At 46.1% G+C, this 19,366-nt stretch overlaps 1 long non-coding RNA gene across 4 annotated transcripts; it reads left to right on the top strand.

The window, feature by feature from the left end:
• Positions 1-374: 374 nt before the first annotated feature.
• LOC107971288 (uncharacterized) lies at positions 375-18,171 on the top strand. Of its 4 annotated transcripts, none has more exons than XR_008542147.2 (7): positions 375-730; positions 1,890-2,051; positions 4,446-4,606; positions 5,226-6,679; positions 6,868-7,028; positions 9,365-9,526; positions 12,882-13,130. It is a non-coding gene; the product is annotated as an uncharacterized LOC107971288 (long non-coding RNA). The 4 variants fall into 4 exon arrangements; XR_008542146.2 differs by lacking the exon at positions 12,882-13,130 and adding an exon at positions 17,924-18,171 and having other exon boundaries at positions 417-730; XR_001714237.4 differs by lacking the exons at positions 5,226-6,679; positions 6,868-7,028 and having other exon boundaries at positions 398-730.
• Positions 18,172-19,366: the final 1,195 nt, after the last annotated feature.

Below are 19,366 nucleotides of genomic sequence, written 5' to 3'. Positions count from 1 at the left end.
CTCTGCTGCTACACTCCTTTTTCCCAAAATAATGAAAATAATAATCAATAAAAACTGAGGAAGCTCAGAGACCAGTGCCAGTGTAGGTCCTTGGTGTGCTAAGTGCCAGTCTCCTGGGCTCACTGTTGTTTCCCTATACTTTGTCTCTGTGTCTTATTTCTTTTTTCCATCTCTTGTACCACCCGACTAGAAATACCCACAAGTGTGAATGGGCAGGCCACCCCTTCATTCATGTCTGCCCTCTCTTACATTCATGGGACTATCCCAAGGATCCCACAGAGAAGACAAGCAAGAATCCATGGCCCACCAACCTCCACAAAAGTATCCTTATCCACCAAGACACAGGGACTTGTCACTAGGCAACGGTAGAATTCATTGTGATGCAATTAGAGCTCAAAGCTCAGGCCTCCTCCCCTGAGACTAGTAAAGGCACATTCAGGATGCAGGCTCTTGAGCCCAGCTGTCAGAGCTGTCAGCCTGCCTAAGCAGGAAAAAAACGGTGTGAGTCGAGTCGACCTGGTATTGGAAAAAAGGCTACCTGTGAAAACCTACTCTGTAACCCTGAAAGTCTCAGCCCAGGGCCCTTAGGGCTGTCTCGATGGTCGAGTCCCTCTGGAGGAGGAGGAGTTTTGAGACTGTGAGGTGGTTGCAGGAAACTCCTCTTTGGACTCCCTTCCTGAAAGAGGCTGTGAAGAGGAATCAGGTCCCATCAGGATTGGAATATTGTCCTGTGAGTTGTTAAGGGTTCTTTGGGGGATGGAATCATACCTGAGACCCCCGAGGTGGGAGTCAGTGAATCATGACTGGGCCCTTGATCTGACTACTTCCCTTCATATTGGGTCTTGCAAGAGCTCTCTGAGAAAGGCAGGAACCAAGACAAAGGCAAGTCCCAGTTAGAGCAGTGTTCTCATAAATCAAACTGGGCTCTGATGGGTAAAGATGATGAGACAGTGTCTGAGAGGCCATCTGTGGTGATTGCAAGCCTGCAAAGTTGTCCGGTAGTGATTTTGAGGGGTATTGTTGACCAATTATGAAAGCAATGAAAATCAAGGCTCACCTGATGGAATAAGCTGAGTTGTGCTGGATTCCAAGCAAGATTCCTGGCAGAGGACTCAAACACCTTCTGCAAAATGCAAACAATCTCATTCCCCACAATGAGAGAACAAACCACAAGACCAACAACCTGGAACACAGCCAGCTTACCGAAAGTCTGACATACTTCCTGAAATCCTTGGCAGCCAAAGATCTGTGTTGAGAGACACTTCTATCCAGCAACAGCCCAGTGAAAAGCATCCTTCACAATGAGAAAGGATGTGCAGATGAAATGAAACAGATCCTAGATTACCAGGAAAAAGACAGATACTGCTTCTTGCTTCTAATCCTACAGGAAACATGCAGCCCTCCAATACAAGTGGAAGAACAAGAGTTTCCTTCTTGATGACTGTATCAGGAATTTACACTTTTAAAACTATCACAGCTGCCCAGTCATGAAAACGTGACAGTGTTTAGAAGAAAACACTCATGCAATGGATTTTCATGAGGGCCGTTCTTCATGAACTGGGAAATGTTTATTGTGGATGTTGTTGAGCGAGACTCATAAAACCATAGACTGATGAGCAACATGGAATTAAGGAAAAGAAGAGGCACATGGGGAGGTCACGTCCCACCCAGCATAAATTCATTCTAATCCTATTTGACTCCATGTATGAAAGCCATCATATTGGGAGTTGGCCAGGATGGCCCAAATTTGCACTCCAAATATGCCTTACACGTTGGAGTACTTTCACCAGAACAGCAGCCCATGGTGGGAACTAACTAGGCACTTAAGGGAATGTGGGGTTGGATTTGGAGGCAACTTCTCTGTTATCTATCTTAATTTTTTTTTGCAGGTGAAATTGTGGAACCCCATCCACCCATCACCAGATAGAATCTTGACACCTATCTGATTTTATTGCTGCTCACACTCTGTGTCTGAGCATGAAATCTTAAGATGATTGAGACGTGAACCCTCATGATGTGAAGCACCTGCTTGGCTGGAAACCAAATTCGAGGTAAATTCAAGGGTTCTGTGGACAGGACTGCTAGTGTCTCTTACTGACTTGACCACAAGACAATGAAACACTAGGAGCTGTCTCTTTTGGGTGTGGTGTGCTCCTCTCCCTTCTAGAAGACTGGATTTTTTTTGCTAGGGGTGGTAATGTGGAAGCTGGCTGGTCTCTGCGTGCCTCCAAATGCACTTCAGATTCATGATGCACCGAAAAATGAAGAACGCGAAGCCCCGCAGCCCAAGTAGAGCCACACAGACAGGCCAAAAAAGGGTTGTGAAATTTTAAAAAAAGAGAAGAGCTCAAGTGCATTAGCTGCATTTCTTTAAGTAGACTCCACTTTCAGGAATACAAGCACATACACACACACACACACCATGCCACACACAACATGCCACACACAACATGCCACACACACCATGCCACACACACACGCTCACACAGACATCCAAAACTCACAACAAGCCCCCCGCCCCCTCCCAAAAAAAAAAAAAGCCAGCCCAGCAGCTCCTGAGGCTGCTCAGTTCTGCAGGAATCCCCACCTGGTAGAATGCAACCCCGGGAACACACGCAGGCTGTACCTAGAAATCAGTGTAGCACGTTTCAAAAAGACTCACCTCTATAATGTCGAGGCAGGCCTGGGAAATCTTGCCGATTTTTGGATTCTTAGGAATTTCGCCATTTATTCCTGGGGCTCTGCTTGATGTTTCTTCAGGCTGGCTCACATGTGCCCTTTCTTAGGATCATGGTACTATCCCATGGATCCCACAGAGAAGACAAGTGAGAGTCCATTCCCAACACATCTTCAATGAGGTCTTCTTATCTGCCAAGCCACAGAGACCTGTCCCCAGGCAATGGTGACACTCATTGTGATGCTATCCAGAGCTCACAATCAGGCCTGGTGCCCTGAGGCTAGGGCTTGCACATTTGTGAGACAGGCTCCTCCGGTGCCTGGCTGTCAGAGTTGTCAGCCTGCGTAAGTAGAGGAGAATGGTACAGGCAGAGTTCGCCTGGTATTGAAAAAAATGCTGCTGGAGAAAACATACTTTAGGAACCTAAGTCTCAAAACTCAGGGCCCCTTCAGGCTGTCTCTGTGGTGAGGTTCTGCTGAAGTAAGAGGCTTTTCTAGACTTTTAGGTGGTCACTGGAAAGTGGTCTTCTGACTCCATTCTGGGAAAAGGCTGTGTGCAAGAATCAGGTCCCCATGAGGACACCAATATAGTCTGGTTTAATGTTGAGGGAAACTTGGGTGATAGGAGTATACCTGAGACTCCAGAGGCAGGTGTCAGTGAAAGATAGCCAAGCTGTTGATCTCACTGCCTCCCTTGAACCTGGGCTTCACAAAGGCTCTCTGGGAAAGGCAGGAACCACGACAAGGTCAAGTGAAAGGTGTAGCAGTGTTCTCACACCTCAGGCTGGCCTCTCACATGTGCAAATGAGGTTGAGACAGTGTCTCAGAGGTTGTCTGTGGTGATGGCAAACCTAAAAATGATGTCCAGTAGTCCTGATGAGGGGCACTGTGGATTTTCCAAGAAAGCAAGGAAAAACCAAAACTCACATGAAAGAATGAGCTGCCTTGTGCTGGAGTTCAAGCAATGTTCCGTGATTCATGTCAGAGGACACAAAATCCTCCTGCTAAGTGCAAACTGCCTCACCCCAAACAATGAGACGAAGACCCGCAAACTGCAGCACTGCCAGCCTACCCAAAATCCCTTTTCCTCTCTGAAATCCTGGCAGCTAAATAATCTGTGGTGAGAGGCAGTCTCATCCAGCAACATCTCAAGAAAAAACACCCTGAACAATGAGAAGGCCATGTAGATTAATTGAAACAGAGGCTAGATTACAAGGCCAAGGCAGGCATGGCTGTCTGCTTCTCATCCTACAGGGATCATGCAGCCTTCAGATAAAAGTGGGAGAACAAGAGTTTCCTTGTTGGTGGCCTTAATGGAAATTTATGGTTTTAACAATATCAAAGCTGTCCAGTCATTAAAATGTGATAGTGTTTAAAAGGAACACTCACACAATGAATTCCCATGAGGGTTGTTCTCCATGAACTGGGAAAGGTTTACTGTGGAAGTCGATGAGCCAGACCAAGGAAACCTTAGTCCAGTGAGAAACAGGGAAGTCAGGAAAAGAAGAGGCAAGTGTGGAGACCACATCCCACCCAGCATAAATCCATCCCACTCCCTTTAGTCTCTGACTATGAAAGCCCTCAAATCAGGAGTTTGCCAGGATGGCCCCAATTTGCACTCCAAATATTCCTTGCATGTTTGAGTACTCCTACCTGAACAATGGGTCACGCTGTGGTCCTCCTGCACAATCAAGAGAATGCAGGGATGGAGTCAGAAGCATCTTCTGCGTCATCTGTCTTCATTTTTTTTTTTTTTTTTTTTTTTGCAGGTGAAGTTGTGGACCCTATCCACTTCTCACCAGACTGTATCTTCACCATTATCTGACCTTATTGCTGGTAACACTGTATATCCCAGGATGAAATCCCAATATGGTGGAGGAGTTTCCCCTCACAACGTGAAGCACCTGCTCGGATGGAAACCGAATTCGAGGTAAATTCAATGTGCCCTATGGGCAGGACCGCCAGTGCGTTTAAATGGGTTGGCGGCAGAACAATTAAACACTGGGAGATGTCTGTTTTTGGTGTCGTGTGCTCCTCTTTTTTCTAGAAGAGTGACTTTTTCTGCAGGTGGAGGTGGTACAAATGCTGGTGGGCCTCGGTATTCCTCACAATTCACTGCTGATTCGTTATCCACAGGAAAAAAAAAGAAGATGGAGCCGTGCAGAACAAACAGAGCCACACAGACAGGCCACCAAAAATTTGGGAGTCTTAAAAAAAAAAGAAGTGCTTAAGTGCGTTAGGCACATTTCTTTAACCAGACTCTACTTACAGGTGCACACACATGCACACACACACACACAAACACAGTGTCACAAACACATGCAGACATCCAACATTTGCAACACTTTACCAGAGACACACAGCCCAGCAGCTGCTGAGGCTGTGTGGTTCTACAGGTAGCTCCTGCTCACTCTTCATGGGAGAGAGGAGTCCCAGGGAACACAGGCAGGCTGTACCTAGAAATCAAACTAGGGCAAGTTTCAAAAAACTCACCCCTACAGCCCCTAGGCAGGCCTGATAAATCCTGAAGATTCTTTTTCATCCTTCAGGATTTGGTTTCTTCCTGGGAGTTTGCTTGACATTTCTTCAGAGTTGCTCAAGTCTACCACTTCTAAGATCATGGACTATCCCATAAATCCTACAGAGAAGACATGCGAGAGTCCGCCGCTGACACACCTCCATGGAGGGCTCCTTCTTTGCCAAGCCCAAGGACATGTCGCTAGGCAATGGTAACATTCTCTGTGACACTAACTAGAGCTCACAATCAGGTCTGGTGCTCTGAGACTAGTGCATGTACATTCATAAGGCAGGCTCAATCATCTGGCTCTCAGAGCTGTCAGCCTGCCTAACCAGAGCACAATGGTACAGGCAGAGCCTGCCTGGTATCAGGAAAAACGCTGCCTTCAAAAACCCACTGTGGGACCTTGAAATTTTTGACATCTGGGCTCTTTCGGGCCATCTCTGTTGTCCAGTCCCACTGTAAGAGGAGATGTTTTGAGACTGTGAGGTGGTCACTGGAAACTGCTCTTCTGACTTCATTCTTGAAAAAGGTTGTGTGGAAGAACCGTGTCCCATGGGGATTTTAATATACTCTGGTGTGTTGTTCTCTTGGTGACAGAATCATGCCTGAGATCCCAGAGGTGGGTGTCAGTGAAAGATAGTGGGGCTCTTGACCTCACTGACTCCTTTCATCATGGACCTCACAGAAGCGGTCTCTGAGAATCAGGAACTATGACAAAGGCGAGTCCAAAATGAAGCAGTGTTCTTGCACCTCAGACTGTCCTCTCAGGTGTGCAGATGGGTTGAGACAGTGTCTCAGAGGTTGTCTGAGGAGATGACATGTCTAAAAAGAGTGTCCAGTAGTGCTCTTGAGGGGCACAGTGGATTTCCCATTAAAGCAAAGAAAAATCAAGGCTTGCCTGAGAGAATGAACTGTCTTGTCCTGGAGTCCAAGCAGTGTTCAATGGCTACTGTCATAGGAACCAAAAGGCTGCTGCAAAGTACAAACAATCTCAGCCCCCAGAAAGACACAATGACCCACATTCTAGAGTGCAGCCAGCCTATCTGAAGTCTTTTTTGCTTTCTCAAATCCCTGCCAGCTAAATAATCTGTGGTGAGCAGCAGTCCTATCCAGCAACAGCCCAGTGAAAGAGCCTTGCCACAATGAGAAGACTACACAGGTAACATGAAACAGGCTAGATTACCAGACAAAAGCCTGACATGGCTGCCTACTTCTCAAACTATAAGAATCATGCAGCCCTCCAATTGAAGTGGAAGAACAAGAGGTTCCTTTTTTGCAGCTGCAATGGTAATTTGTGATTTTAAAAGTATCAAAGCTGACCAGTCACTGAAATCTGACAGTGTTTAGAAGAAAACATGCAAGCCATGGATTTCCATGAGGGTTTTTCATCCATGAACTTGGAAACATTTGGTGTGGAAGTCTTTGAGCCATACCTAGGAAACCCTAGGCTAAGGAAAAACATGGAATTCAGGAAAATAAAAGGTAAGTGTGGAGGCTACATTCCAGTCAGCATCAATCCATGACCTTAATTTGCCCTCCAAATGTTCCTTGAATATTGGGGTTACTCCCACCTGAATACTGGGCCATGTTTTGGACTGCTTTGCAATTGAGAAATTGCAGGGATGGATTTGGAAGCAACTTCTGTGTCATGTGTCTCCACTTTTGTGCAGATGAAATTGTGATACCCCGTCCACACCTCGCCAGATTGTATCCTCAACCCATCTGACCTTATTGCTGCTCACCCACTATGTCCCAGGATGAAATACAAAGACAATTTAGGAGTGACCCCTCATGACATGAAGCACCTGCTTGGCTGGGAACTGAATTCAAGGTAAATTCAAGGGGCCTTGTGGCTAGGACTGCCAGTGTCTCTCCCTCGATTGGCTGAAAGACAATGAAACACTCAGAGATGTCTTTTTTTTGGTATGGTGTGATCCTCTTCTTTTTAGAAAGTGGCTTTATTTTTTTTATTTTTTGGCAGGGGTAATGATTTGGATGCTGATGTGTCTCATCCCGCCTCACAATTCACTGCAAATTCATAATCCATAGAAAAATAAAGAAGATGGAGCCACATAACCACAACAGAGCAGAAAAGACCACCACAAGTTTGGGAGACTTAAAAAATAGAAGCACTAAAGTGCGTGAGCCAGAGTCCTTCAGGTAGACTCCACTAATAGGGGCATGCGCGCGAGCGCACACACACACACACACACACACACAATGACAAACACACATGCAAACATCCAACAATCACAACACTCCCACAGAAACACACAGCCCGGCAGCTCCAGAGTCTGTGTGGTTCTGTAGGAAGCCACATCTGTGAGAAAGATACCCCAAGGAACACAGGTGGGTTATGCCTAGAAATCACAGTGGGGCAAGTTTCAAAAAGACTCACCCGTACAATGTCTAAGGAGGCCTGAGGAATCCAGCAGATTCTTTTGGGTCCATGAGGATCTCATGGTTAATTCCTGGGGATATGCTTGATGTTTCTTGAGGATGGCTCAGGTCTGCCCTCTCCTGGGATCATGGGACTATCCCGTGTATCCCACCGAGAAGACAGGCAAGAGTCCACCGCCGACACACCTCCAGGTAGGTCTCCTTCTCTGCAAAGCCTCTTGGACTTGTCGCTAGGCCAACGCTGGCATTAATTGTGATGTTAGCCAGAACTCACAATCAGGCCTGGTGCCCTGAGACTAGTGCATTTTCTTTCCTAAGGCAGGCTTGGGCTCCTGGCTGTCAGAGCTATCAGCCTGCCTAAGAAGAGGAAAATGGTACAGGCAGAGCTGTCATGGAATTGGGAAGAATGCTGCCTTTGAAAACTTACTGTGGGACCCTAAATGCCTCGAAATCAGCACCCCTTCAGGCCATCTCCATAGTGAACTCCCACTGGCAATGAGGCATTTAAAGACTGTTAGGTTGTCACTGGAAGCTTCTCTTCTGACTCCATTACTGCAAGAGGCTGTGTGCAAGAATTGAGTCCCTGAAGATTGAAATATAGTCTGGTGTGTTGTTGAGGGTTCTTTGGGCAATATAATTATACCTGAGACCCCAGAGGCAGGTGTCGGTGAAAGATGGTGGGCTGTTTTCCTCACTGCCTCCCTTCATCTGAGGCCTCGCAGGGGCTATCTAGGAATGGCAGGAACCACAACAAAGGCAAGTCCAAGGTGGATCAGTGTTCTTGTACCTCAGACTGATCTCTCATGAGTGCAGATGATGTTGAGACAGTGTCTCAGAGGACATCTCTGGTGATGTCAAGACTGAAAAGGGTGTCCTGTAGTGCTGTTGAGGGACACTATCAATTCCCCAAGAAAACAAAGAAAAATCAGGGCTCACATGAGAGAAAAAACTGCCTTGTGCTGGAGTACAAGCAATGTTCAGTGAATCCTGTCAGAAGTGCAAATCCTCCTGTAAAGTGCAAACAACCTCAGACCCCAAAATGAGACAAAGATCCTCAATCTGGAGTGCAGCCAGCCTACTCAAAGTCCCTTTTGCACTCTGAATTCCCTTGCAGCTAAATAATATGTGACAAGAAGCAGTCCCTCCAGAAACACCCCAATGAAATAACCCCTCCACAATAAAAAGGTCGTGCACATGAAATAAAGCAGAAGCTAGGTTACAAGACAAAAGCCAGACTTGGCTGCCTACTTCTCATCTTAAATCATGCAGCCCTTCAATAGAAGTGGGAGAACAAGAGTTTCTTTGTTGGCGGCTGTAATAAAAATTTATGATTTTAAAAGTATCAAAGCTACCCAGTCTTTAAAAAGTGACAGTGTTTAGAAGGAAATACTCACACCATGGATTCCCATGAGGATCGTTCTCCGTGGACTGGGAAAGGTTTATTGTGTAAATCATTGAACCAGACCTAGGAAACCCTAGAAAGATAAGGAACAAGGAAGTCAGGAAAGAAGATGTAACTGTGGAAGCTACATCCCACCCAGAATTAATCCGTTGCACTCTCATTTGGCTCCAGGTGTGAAAGCCCTCAAATCGGGATTCTGCAAGGATGGCCCCAATTTGCATGCCAAATGTTCTGTGCACAATAGAGTACTCTCACCTGAACAGTGGGCCATTGTGTGGACTGTTTCTGCAATTAAAGGAATGCAGGGATAAATTTTGAAGTATCTTCTGTGTCATCTGTTTTTTTTTTTTTTTTTTTTTTTGCAGGTGGAGTTGTTGGACCCCATCCATTTCCCACCTGATTTTATCCTCACCCCTATGTGACCTTTTTGCTACACACACTTGATGTTTCAGGATGAAATCTCAAGATGATAGAAGAGTGACTACTCATGACATGAACCACCTGCTTTGCTGGAAACTGAATTCAAGGTAAATTCAAGGGGCCCTTCGGAAAGGACTGCTAATGCCTCTTTCTGGGTTGGGCATAGGACAATGAAACACTCAGAGATCTCTGTTATTTGGTGTGGTGTGCTCACATTCTTTCTAGAAGAGTGGTTTTTTAATTTTTTTTTTTTTTTTTTTGAGAGGGAGGTGATTTGGGCACAGGCAGTTCTCAGCCCAGCTCCAAATTCACTATGGATTCATGATCCATCAAAAAATTAAGAACATTGAGCCTCTCAGTCTAAGCAGAGCCACACAGACAGGTCACCAAAAGGTTGAAAGACTCAAAAAAAGAGAAGTTCTGAAGTGTATTATCCACATTCCTTCAAACAGACTCCATTTACAAGAACACACACACACACACAAACACATACTCACACACACACAAATGACACACACACATAGAGACATCAAAACCTTGCAAAACTCCAATAAAAACACACAGCCGGACAGGTCCTAAGGCTGCATAGGTCTGCAGGAATCCTCACCTGGGATAATGCAACCCTGGGGAATACCGGCAGACTGTACCTAGAAATCACACTGGGGCAAGTTTCAAAAAGCCTCACCCTATAATGTCCAGGCATGGCTGAGGAATCCTGCAGAATATTTTAGGTTCTTAGTGATTTTGAGGTTTATTCCTGGGGCTTTGCTTGAAATTTCTTCAGGCTGGCTTACCTCTGCTCTCTTCTAAGATCATGGAACAGTCCTGTGGATCCCACAGAGAATACAAGAGAGAAACCACCACAAAAGCACCTCCTCGGAGGTCTCTTTCTCTGCCAAGCCACAGAGACTTGTTGCTACACAATGGTGACATTCACTGGGGTGCTGATCAGAGCTCACAATCAAGCCTGGTGCCCTGAGACAAGCACACATGCATTTGTAAGGCAGGTTTGGGTGCCTGGCTGTCAGAGCTGGCAGCCTGCCTAAGCAGGGGAAAATGGTACAGGAAGAGATGTCTTGGTGTTGGGAAAATGGCTGCCTGTGAAAACCCACTTCAGGACCCTCAAACTCTTGACTTCAGGACCACTTCAGGCCGTAAGGACCCGACAAAGGCAAGTCCAATGTGTAGAAGTGTTCTCACACCTCAAACTGGCCTCTCATGCAGCAGATGAGATTGAAACAGTGTCTCAGAGGCCGTCCGTATTTATGGCAAGCCTGAAAAGGGTGCCCACTAGTGCCGTTGAGGGGCACTGTGGATTTTCCCTGAAAGCAAAGAAAAATCGAGGTTCACCTGATAGAATGAGCTGCCTTGTGCTGGAGTCCACGCAATAACCAATGGTTTCTGTCAGAGGACCCAAAAGCCTCTTGTGAAGTGCAAACAACCTCAGCCTCCACCATGAGACAAACGCCCACAACTTGGAGCACAGCCAGGCTACTTGAAGTCCCTTTTGCTCTCTGAATTCCCTTGCAGCTAAATTATCTGTGGCAAGAGGCCATTTCATCCAGCAACAGCTCAATGAAAGAGCCCTTCCAAAATGAGAAGGCTGTGCAGATGGAATGAAACAGAGGCTAGATTAATAAAACAAAAGCCAGAGACAGCAGCCTGCTTCTCATCCTACAGGAATCACGCAGCCCTCCAACAGAAATGGGAGAACAAGAGTTTCCTTTTTGGAGGCTGTAACGGGAATTTACAGTTTTAAATATAACAAAGCTGACCACTCATTAAATTAGGGCTCTGATTGACATTTCTTTAGGCTAGCTCATGTCTGCTTTCTCCTAGGATCATGGGACTATCCCGAGAATAACACAAAGAGGACAGGTGCAAGTCCATGGCCAATGCACCACCGTGGAGGTCTCCTCCACAAATCCACGAGGTCTTGTTGTTTGCCAAAGGGGTTATTCATTATGATGCTAGCCAGAACTCAAAACTCAAGTCTGGTGCCCTGTGATGAGTGCATGCACATTCACAAGGCAGGTTCAGGCACCCAGCTGTCAGAGATGTCATTCTGCTTAATTAGAAAAAAATGGCATAGGCAGAACCCGCCTGGTATCAGGAAAAAACTGCATGTAGTAACCAACTTTGAGTCCCTATAAGTCTTGACTTTAGGGCCTTTTTGGGCCGTCTTTGTGGTCAGGTCCCACTGGAGGAAGAGGCAATTTGAGACTGTGAGGAAGGCATTGAAAACTGCTCTTCTGACTTCATTCATGAAAAAGGCTGTGTGCAAGATTCTGGTCCCATGGGGACTGGAATATATTGTGGTTAGTTGTTGTGGGATATTTGAATGACAGAATCACACCTGAGACCCAAGAGGCAGTTAGTGAAATATGGACAAGCCAGTGACCTCACTACCTCTCTTCATCCTGGGCCTCGCAGGGTCTCTCTGGGAAAGGCATGAAGCACAACAAATGCAAGTCCAAGGTGGCTCAGTTTTCTCATACCTCTAAGTGTCCTCACATGGGTACAGACAAGGTTGAGATAGTGTCTGTGAGGCTGTCTGTGGTGATTACTAGCCTGAGAAGTGTGTCCAGTAGTGCTGTTGAGGGGTGAGGTGGGTAACCCTGAAAGCCAGGAAAAATTGTGCTCACCTGAGAGAGCCAGCTGACTAGCACTAGCGTCCAACCAATGTTCAAAGATTCCTGTCAGAGGACCCATACTACTTCTGCAAAATGCTAAAAACCTCAGCTGTCACAATGAGACCAGAACCCACAACTGGAGCACAGCCAGCCTACATGAAGTTCCTTTGCATTCAGAAATCCCTGGCAATGAACAGATCTATGGCAAGAGGGAGGCCCATCCAGCAACAACCCAATGCAAGACATCTTCACAGTGAGAACGATGTAAAGATGAAATGAAATAGAGCTTAGGTTAAGAGGCAAAAGCAAGACACAGTTGCCTGTTTCTCATCCTATATGAATCATGCAGCCCTCAGATAGAATTGGGAGAACAAGAGTTTCTTTGTTGGTGGCTGTAAAAGGAATTTTTGATATTAAAAGTATCACAGCTACCCAGTAATTAAAACACTGTTTAGAAGGAAACACCCAGTAGATTCCCATGAGGGTCATTCTCCATGAAATGGGAAACATTTAGTGTGGAAGACATTGAGTCAGACCCAGGAAAACCTAGGTGAATATGGAACATGGAATTCGGGAAACTAAGAGACAATTGTGGAGGCCACATTTTACCAAGCATCAAAACACCCACTCTTATTAAGTTCTGTGTATGACAGCCCTCAAATTGGGAGATTTTCAGGATAGTCTCAGTTTGCAGTCCAAATGTTCTCTGGACATTGGAGTACTCCTACCTGGACACTGGACAATGGTGTGGACTGCTTGTGCAATTAAGTGAATGGGGAAATGGAGTTGGAAGCAGTTACTGTATCATCTGTCTTCAACTTCTTTGCAGGTGAAGATGCGGGACCCCATCCACCCCTCATCAGACTGTATCCTCACACATACCTGTCCTCATTGCTGCTCCAACTCTGTTTTCAAGAATGACATCCCAAGATGATGGAGGAGTGCCCCTTTACAACGTGAAGCATCTGCTCTGCTGGGAACCAAATTCAAGGAAAATTCAAGTGGCCCTGCAAACATGAACACTGTTGTCTCTCTCTGGGTTGACCACAGGACAATGAAACACCTGGAGATATCTGTTCTTGGGTGTGGCGTGCTTGTCTTCTTTCTAGAAAAGTGTTTTTTTTTTTTTGTTTTTTTGTTTTTTTTTGTTTTTTTCAAGAGAAGGTGATTTGGACGCTGGTGGTTCTCAGCCAGCCTCCCGTCAATGCAGATTCATGATGCACAAAAAAATAAAGAACACAGGGCCCCACAGCCCAAGCAGAGCCACACAGACAGACCACCAAAATTAAGAGACAAAAGAAAAAAAAAAGAAAAGAAAAGAAAAGAAAAGAAAAAACAAATGCTGCAGTGCATTAGCCATATTCCTTTAAGCAAACTCCACTTATTGGCACAAACACACAAAAACAGAGGCACACATAAAGCCACACAAAGACATCCAACACATGCAACACTTTCACAGTATCACACAGCCCAACAGCATCTGAGGATGCATGGTTCTGCAGGAAATCCCAACTGGGAGAGAAGAACCTCAGAGAACACAGGTGGGCTGTACCAATAAATCACTGTGTGGCCAGTTTCAAAAAGACTCGGCACTACAACGTCTAGTCTGGCCTGAGGAATCCTGCATATCCTTTTGGATCCTTAGGGATGTGTGGCTTATTCCTGAGACTCTGCTCTGAAATTTCTTCAGGCTGGCTCATGTCTTCTATCTCCTGGGTTCATGGGACTCTCCCATTGATCCCACAGAGAAGATAGACAAGAATCCACCGCTGATGCACTCCCATAGAGGTCTCCTTCCTCCAAGCCCCATGGACTTGTTGCTAGGCAATGGTGGCATTCATTTTGATGCTAGCCAGAGCTCACAGCTCAGTCCTGGTGCTCTGAGATTAGTACATGCACAATCGCAAGGCAGGCTCAGTCACCTGGCTGTTAGAGCTGTCAGGCTGCCTAAGCACAGAAAAATGGTAAGGGCAGAGCCAGCCTGCTATCAGCAAAAAGGCTGCCTGTTATAACCCCTTGTGGGATCCTGAATTTCTCAAACTTAGGGCCCTTTCAGTTCATCACCGTGGTCAGGTCCCTCTGTAAGAGGAGGTGTTTTGAGACTGTGAGGTGGTCGTTGGAACTGCACTTCAGACTCCATTCACAGAAGAGGCTGTTTGCAACAATCAGGACCCATGGGGATTGGCATGTGGCCTGGTGAGTTGTTAATGGGTCTTTGGGTGACGGAAACATACCTAAGACCCCAGAGATAGGAAGACCCCAGAGATAGGTGTTTGCAAAAGATGACCAGCCCCTTGACCTTACTGCCTCCCTTAATCCTGGGCCCCACAGGGGCTCTCTGGGAGAGACAGGAACCAAGACAAAAGCAAATCCAAGTAGGAGCAGTGTTTCCCCGGTTCAAACTGGCCTCTCATGGGTTAAAACGACATTGAGACAGTGTTGCAGACGTCATCTTTGATTATCGGAAACCTAAAAAGTACGCTTAGTAACGCTACTGAGGGATAAGGTGGACACACAATGAAAGCAAAGAAAAATCAAAGCTGCATGAGAGAATGAGCTGACATATGCTGGAATCCCAGCAACATTCAAATATTAATGCCAGAGGACCCCAAAAGTCTCCTGCAAAGTTCAAACTACCTCAATGCTCACAACAAGACCACTACCCACAATCTGGAATGAAGCCATCCTACCCAAAATCCATTTTGCTCCCTGAAATCCCTGGCAGCCAAATAGTATGTGATGAGAGGCAGTCTCATCCAGCAAGAGCCCAGTGAAAGACCCCCTCCACAATAAGAAAGAACATAGAGATGAAGTGAACCAGAGGCTATATTACCAGGCAAATCCAGACACGCTGCCTGCTTCTCATCCTGCAGTAATCTTGCAGCCCTCCAATAGAAGTTGGACAACAAATGTTTCCTTGTTGGTGGCTGTAACTGAAATTTATGCTTTTAAAGGTATCACAGCTGCCCAGTTAGTTTCAAAATGTGACACTGTTTAAAAGAAAACACTCATGCAATATATTCCCATGAGGGTCTTCCATGAACTGGGGAATATTTAGTGTGGAAGACGTGGAGACAGAGCCAGGAAACCCTAGGCCAATGAGAAACATGGAAGTCAAAAAAAATAAGAGGAAGATATAGAGGCCACATCCCACCAAACATCAATTCATCCCACTGCCATTTGCCTCTGAGTATGAAAGCCCTCAAATCAATAGCTTGTAAGATGGCTTCAGCTTTCACTTTAAATTTTTCCTGCACGTATGTGTACTCCCAACTGAAAACTGAACCAAGTTGTGGGCTGCTTGTGCAATTAAGGGAATGTGGGGATGCAATTGAAAACACCTTCTGTGTCATCTGTCTTCACCATTTTTTGCAGGTGAAGTTGCAGGACCCCATCTACTAGTCACAAGATTGAATATTTACCCCTTTTACACCTTATTGCTGCTCACACTCTGTGTCATGCAATGAAATCCCAAGATAATGAAGTAGTACATCCTCATGATGTGAAACCCTTACTCGACTGGGAACTGAATTTGAGGTAAATTAAAGGGGCGTTGCTGACAGGACTGCTAGTGTCTCTCCTTCTGTTGGATGCAGGACAATGAAACACTAGAAGATGTTTTTTTCTTAGTTGTAGCTTGCTCCTCTTTTTTCTGGAAGATTGTTTTTTATTTTTGGCAGGGGTAGTTGATTTGGACCCCAGCAGATCTCCACCAACCTCCCAATTCACTGCAGATTCATGCTTAACAGAAAAGTAAAGAACATGGAGCCCTGCAACCCAAGAAGAGCCACAAAGACAGGCCAAAAAACATCGGGAGATTATTAAAAAAAAAAAAAAAAAGGCTGCAGTGTATTAGCCACATTCCTTTAAGCAGACTCCAGTTACAGGCACACACACACAGACACACACATACACACACACAAACACAGAAAGCCAAACACACATACAGGCATCCAACACTCTCAACACTCCCACAGAAACACACAGCCCGACAGATTCTGAGGCTGTTTTTTTTTTTTTTTATGAAAGAAGCCCCAACTGAAAGGAAGCAACCACAAGGAACAGCATACTAGAAATCACAGTGGGGCTAGATGAAAAAAAAACTCACTCCCACAACATCTACGCAGGCCTGAGGCATCTTGTAGACCCTTTAGGATCCTTAGGGATTTTGCCATTTGTTCCTGGGGCTCTGATTGATGTTTCTTCAGGCTGGCTCACATCTGCCGTCTCCTACATTTGTAAGACTATCCTGTAGATCCCACAAAGAAAACAGGTGACAATCCACCACCCACACACGTCCACGGAGGTCTTCTCCACCAAGATTTAGGGACTTGTCACTAGGCAACAGTGGCATTCACTGTGACACTATCCAGAGCTCACAGCTCAGGTCTGGTGCCTTTAATCTAGCATCTGTGCATTCACGAGGCAGGCCCGGGCAGCTTGCCTTCAGAGCTACCAGCCTGCCTAAGAGGAGGAAAATAGTACAGGCAGAGCTGGCCTGGTATCGTGAAAAATTTTGCCTGTGATAACCCACTGCTAGACCCTAAAAGTCACGACCATAGGACTCTTTTGGGCAGCGTCCTTGTTCGAGTCCTGCTGGAGAAAAAGGAATTTTGAAACTGTGAGCTAGTAGCTGCAAAGAGCTCTTTGGCATCCATTCCCAAAAGTGGCTCAGTGCAAGAATCTGTTCCCATGGGGATGGGAATACAATCTGGTAAGTTTTTCAGGGGTCTTACTCTGATGGAATCATATCTGAGACACCGGAGGTGGGTTTCAGCAAAAGATGGCTGAGCCTTTGTTTTCACGGCTTTCCTTCATCCTGGACCTCACAGGTGCTCTCAGGGAAAGGCAGGAACCATGACAAAGACAAATCAAAGGTAGTGTAGTGTTCACATACCTCGAACTGACCTCTCACGGCTACCTGTTGAGACAATGTCTCAGAGGCCGTCTGTGGTGATTCCAATCAAGAAAATAGTGTACAATAGTGCAGTTGGGGAGCAATTTTAACCTCCCATGAAAGCAAATAAAAACGAAGGTTCCCCTGAGAGAAAGAGCCGACTTGTGCTGGAGGCCCAGCAATGTTCAAAGTTTCCACCCAGAGAACCCAAAATCCTCCTACAAAGCGCAAACATATTCAGCCCCCACAATGACACCACTTCCTGCAACCTAGAGCATAGACAGCCTATCCAAAGTCCTTTTGCTTCCTGAAATTTCTGGCAGCCAAAAGATCTCTGGCGAGAGGCAGTACATTCCAGCAAGAGCCCAGTGATGGACTCCTCAACCCCCACAATGAGAAGCAATGTGCAGATGAAGTGAAACTGTGACAAGAGTACCAGGCAAATCCAGACATTGCTGCCTGTTTTCTCACCTTACTGGAATCATGCCACCTTCTGATAAAAGTTGGAAAACAAGTTTCCTTTTGTTTGCTGTAATGGGAGATTAAGCGTTTAAAAGTTTGACAGCTCTCAGTCATTGAAACATGACAGTTTAGAAGGAAACACTCACAAAATGGATTCTGATGAGGGTCGTCTTTCATGAACAGGGAAACTTTTAGTGTGGAAGACATGGAGCCAGACCCAGGAAACCCCTGGCTTATGAGGAACATGGAAGTCAGGAAAAGAAGAGGGAAGAGTAAATGCCACATCCCACCCAATATCAATCCATCCCAATGCCATTTGGCTACAGGTGTGAAAGCCTTCAAATTGGGAGGTTGCTAATATTTGGGCCAGTTTGCACTCCACATGTTCCCTGCATGTTGGAGTACTCACACCTAAACACTGGGCCATGGTGTGGACTGCTTGTGCAATTAAGGGAATGTGGGTATGCAATTGGAAGCACCTTCTGTGTCATTTGTCTTCACCTTCTTTGCAGATGAAAGTGCCAGGCTCCATCCAAGCCTCACCAGGTTGTATCCTCAGCCCAATGTGACCTTATTGCTGCTCATACTCTCTGTTCCAGAATGAAAATCCAAGGTGATGGAGGAGTGTCTCATCGTGATGTGAAGCACCTGCTCACCTGGGAACTAAATTGAAAGTAAATACAAGTGGTCCTGTGGACAGGACTGCTAGTGTTTCTCCCTGTGTTGGCCAGAGGGCAATAAAACACTCAGAGACATCTGCTTTTCGGTGTGGTGTGCTCTTCTTTCTAGAAGTCTTTCTCTCTCTCTCTTTTTTTTCTTTTTCAGGAGGCAGAGATTTGGACCTTGGCGGGTCTCAGCCAGCCTGCCATTTCGCCGAGGATTTATGATCCACAGAAAATTAAAGAACATGGAGCCCTGAAGCCCAAGCAGGGACACACAGACAGGTCACCAAAACATTGGGAGACAAAAAAATAAGTGCTGAAGTGCGCTAGCTACATTCCTTTCAGCAGAATTCACTTACTCGCCTAGACACACACACATAACACACACATGCAGATATCCAACACTGACAACAGTCCCACAGAAACACACAGTCTGGCATATTCTGAGGCTGTGTGATTATGTAAGAAACCACACCTCGGAGGGAGCAACCCCAAGGAACAGCGAAGGACTGTACCTAGAAATCACGGTGGGGCAAGTTTCAAAAATGCTGACCACTACAACGTCTAGGCATGCCTTAGGCATCTTGCAGGTCCTTTGGATCCTTATGGATTTTGTGGTTTGTTCCTGGGAACCCGCTTGACATTTCTTAAGGATAGCTCATGTCTGCCATCTCCTAGTATCATGAGAATATCCCTCGGATCCCACAGAGTAAACAGATGAGAGTCCGCCAGCAAAGTACCTTTATGGAGTTCTCTTTCTCCACCAAGCCACAGGACTTGTTGCTAGGCAATGGTGGCATTCACTGTGATGCTAACCAGAGCTCACAGCTCAGGGCTGGTTCTCTGAGACTAGTACATGTGCATTCATGGGCAGGCTTGAGCGCATGGCTGTCAGATCTGTCAGCCTGCCAAAGCAGAAGAAAATGGTACAGGCAGAACCAGTCTGGCCTCAAAAAATCTCTGCCTGCAATAACCCATTGCGGGACTCTAAAAGTGCACCTTAGGGCTTCTTCAGGCCATCTTTGTGGTCCGGTCCCACTGGAGGGGAGGCATGGTGAGACTATGATGTTGTCACAGCCAACAGCTTTTTTTCCTTCATTCCTGAAACAGGTTGTGTGCAAGCATCTGGTCACATGGGGATTAGAATGTAGTCTGATTACTTGTTGTGAGGTCCTTGAATGATGGAATCATACCTGAGACCCCAGAGGTGGGTTTCAGTGAAATATGGATGAGGCCTTGACCTCACTGCCTGCCTTCCTCCTGGGCCTTGCAGGGACTCTCTGGGAAAGGCAG

The sequence above is a fragment of the Pan troglodytes genome, chromosome Y (assembly GCF_028858775.2).
Source record: "Pan troglodytes isolate AG18354 chromosome Y, NHGRI_mPanTro3-v2.0_pri, whole genome shotgun sequence".
Classification (NCBI taxonomy): Eukaryota; Metazoa; Chordata; class Mammalia; order Primates; family Hominidae; genus Pan; species Pan troglodytes.
The sequence above is the reverse complement of the archived record's forward strand: the minus strand, read 5'-3'. Positions and strand labels throughout refer to the sequence as shown.